The sequence below is a fragment of the Pinus tabuliformis genome, chromosome 4_1 (assembly GCF_031772625.1).
Source record: "Pinus tabuliformis cultivar Carrire ecotype Pingquan chromosome 4_1, CPIR1, whole genome shotgun sequence".
In the NCBI taxonomy this organism is placed as follows: domain Eukaryota; kingdom Viridiplantae; phylum Streptophyta; class Pinopsida; order Pinales; family Pinaceae; genus Pinus; species Pinus tabuliformis.
The window spans coordinates 552,516,202-552,520,190 of NC_142303.1; positions in this window are offsets into that span (position 1 = coordinate 552,516,202).

The window sequence follows — 3,989 nt, forward strand, 5'->3', positions numbered from 1 at the left end:
CAAAGTTATATTATAGCCGATTAATCTTTGTTCAAAAGAAAGTGTCGTAAAAGTCTTCATTTCTTTCAAAAAGAACTGTCGCAAAGTCTTCGTTCTTGTAAAAAGATTGATTGATTGTATGTGCATTATCTTCCTTTTTTGTTCATCATAACATTAAGGGAATCGAAAATAAAAACTTGCATTGTGCATTAAAAGAGTTTGTGTGTGCTCATTGGAATAGTTTAGGGAAATTGCATTAGATGTGTTCTTTGGTCTTTGATTACAAGAATCTGATTGCTCTATCCCTGTTAGTTAGTGGTTTCATTGTTAAATTGAATAGAAATAATGCTTATCATATTAGTTGCATTATAGGAATTTCAAACATGCATCACGTGGTGAACCTTGAAAGGAAAACTGTTAAGAATATCAACTTAAAATTCATCTGAATTAACCTAATGGAGCATTGTCACCTAACGCAAAACATTTAGAGGTTCTAGGCTAGAGATGTGTTCGAGCATCGTAAAACATAACAGTTGTCACTAACTTGTCTGTGATACATTCTGAGTGTGATACCTCATTCCACATTCGTGAGTATGTCGTAGCTCGTCCACATACCTTCAGGTATATAGGGTGGTGTTACAGTACATAAAGTATATGGGAATGCTCTCACTGTGCAGTTTTGCATTAGACAACGCTAATATGGATTGGGCCTCCATGTACTTTCGGGTATATATGGTAGGACAACACTAGGTTTCAATCCATCCTTAGGTAACCGAGTCGGCCGCCTTGTACACTGTGATACATCGAACACAACATTCGAGGAGATTGCCTACCTGTACTTCTCGGTTTGCCGGGAGGTATTCTGCAGTTTAATTGATCGCGGATAACATCATCCACGCTCACTCCTTAGTTGATCTTAGGTTGAGGCATATGGCGAAAAATCCAGAGTCCACCGATCAAGGAATTCCTTTTGATGGGAATCCTAGTCCTTTTCCTCCTTTCGGAAATATTGGTACTCCTTATATGGCTACATTGTCCCTTCCCGGACTTACCATTGGCTTGCGAGTATGGTTGTTTTCAACCTCCTTGGTTCAAAATATCATGATTTCTCCGCAGTTGAGTACTCCTCCAACTAAACAAAATCAACCTCTAGTTGATTCTAAAGTTGACCCTTTGCCTTCTTCCTCCGCTTTTTCTTCCTCCCCTTCTTCCTCTTTGCCTAGTGAAAGTATTGACACTAGTAACCAGGTGGTTAAGAAGAAGAAGAAAGGGAAAAAGAAGAAGAAGAAAATTCAGTAGGGGGGCAACCAAGCAACTATTGCTTTGAATGCAACTTCTGATGAAAAACTGTTCGAATAAGCCTCACAAAGTTCGATATCCATGCAAACTTTGTACAGAGACCATCTTCTTCGAAATTGTCCTGATATTCCTTAGATCTCAGAAGAATGGTCTTCTCATTCACATCACCCTGTGTCATCAACCTCTGGAGATCATGCTGGTGACACACCATCAACTAGTCGTAGTGAAGTTCATGGAAAGAAGGGTAAAGTTAAGTTTCCCTATAGGCTATGTGAAGGGAATCATCCAATTCACCTTTTTCCATATCTGGATGAAGCCAAAAAAGTGTTGGATAACTGTCCTGCTTCACTGTAGCGACTTCCATATGGTTATAGGAGACTATCCCTTAATCCTTCACTAGTTGATAAATTGACTGACCCAAATCAATTGTCGGTCAAACCCACTCTCTCTGAATGTGAATCCCATGAGTCTATACCTGACCAATCACAGGTCGATGAAACAATTGACTTGATTTCACCTTCAGTTAATTGTACCTTTCCTGAAGAGAGTGAATATGATACCACTCAGGTTATTTTTGTTTCTTCATATTCCAATGAGATTGGGGGAAACCCTCCTATTCCATCAAGATAGGAGGAAAATCCTCCAGTTCTTGTAACTCAAGGAGGTGATTCTCCCGTTCCTACTGTACCCCCTCCAAGTAGTCTGGTCAATTCCTTTGATTGGAATTGACTAGTAGGATGTCTTCTTCCTTCTTATGTGCCTTTGTAGATCATAGTACAGGTTTGTAATATGATTGTACCTAGCACTATTATAAGTGAAGGTGCATAAGTGAGTATCCTTTCCTCCACTACTTGGCAAGCACTCGGTTCGCCGCCACTTGTGCCTGTTACCCAGAATCTGTTGGATTTTAACAGAGGAACCAATCAACCATTAGGGATCCTTCCTTAGTTGCCTATTACTTTGGGAGGAAAAATTGTTTATCTCAATGTGATGGTAGTCCCAGGCCCTTTAGATTACAATTTACTTCTTGGGTGCGACTATGTTTATGACATGGGAGTTATTGTTTCAACACTTTTTCGAGTGATGTGTTTCCTGCATGAAGGCAGAATTGTCACCGTTGACCAGCTTTCATTTCCTGGTCTAAATATGGCTTCCAGTCAACCATCTTGCCTAAATGGTCCTTTTGTACCAATGATATATTCCCCGCCACGGTTCAATCCCATTCCATAATATTTTGATTCATTCTAAAGATTTCTTCTTTAAGATCATGATCTTTATATTTTTTCTAGGAATATCTTTTGCATATCATTCCATGATCTTATTGAATTAGTCCCTAAACTCATGAACCATTTAAGAGTTCTATCCTTTAATGTTTTCGGAAACAATCTCAATTTTTGAGTTTTTAATAAGTAACCATAAGATCTACAAACAATCTCAAATTCAAAGAGAAAGGTTTTCGGATCCTGTAACCTTAGACCATGAAATTTTGGAAGAAAGGATGGAGGAATGTTCTTCATGTGCACATTTCCATCATTATCTTGAATGGGAAATTCGATATGGTCTTCCTCATTGTCATCGTCGCCATCAATTTATTCTACATTCTTTGTCATCTTTTTCTTCTACCTGTAGAAGTGAATGGTGATATGATTCTTACTGCACCATGTGATCAAATAGGGGGCAGGTTAGTGTTGGAGAATTTTGTTTTTGTTTTTATGATTGAATGAAAACTATAATGCAATGCAATTTTATACTCTTTAAATTAAATATTCCTAATGAATTTTTTTGTTTTTGTTTTGTTTTTGCAAAAATTAAAAAGAAATTAATCAACTAGGGAAGAAAACAATGCATACTTTGATGCCTTCCCAACAACAGTGCCAAAAAGTGATGCACCTTGGTATTGCAACAAGAATGCTGCAACTCCCAAGGCTACCGAATTTAATTATCAACCTAGGGTTCATACAAACTTAAGAGGTGTCGACACTATATGTGCGGCATACAATGTGTCCTTCCTTTACTGTCATGATGTAATGGAGTGCATGTACTGAAGTCAAATCCTAAACTAATTGCAGAAAATGAAATGTTCGAAATGGAACCTTAACCTATTGCAAGAAAGAAAGTACAGGGAAAGAGACAAAAATTCAATGCTAAATCACACCATTTCCTAATTAACTGCCAAGAAACTATGCGTTGCAATAATGCTAAATTATCATGAACCAAGTGTTGATATTTAAGCATGGAAGTAAGAAGCATAAAACATCACTAATGTGCAAGTAAAGGGACTAAAATAATTTTTTTCTTTGTCTTTTTTTCTTTTCATGCAAAATCAAGTATGAAAACTTATTTCCTTTGGTGATGTGGCAGGTGAGTTAAGGATTTTGGAGGTTGGATGGAAGGGTTAGGAGATGGTTAGATGGTGTGGCAGACCCTTGGGATGATTTTGGCGACTTCCTAGAGGTTTTCCATCAATTCGGCCTTAAGATAGGCCATTTCAGGAAAACCTACAGGATGATCCCGTAGGAATTATAGTGAACCTACAAGACACAGCCGAGAGCAAAATGTGAGAATTTGGAGGTGATGGGAAGCCTAGAAAAGGTGTGTGATGGGTGGAATGGAGTGGGAAAATTCCTAGCATCACTCAGAACTCAAAACCAAAGTCGGGAGATGGATGGATTCACTCAAAAAGCTTGGAGAAGTTTCCTTGTGAAATGATG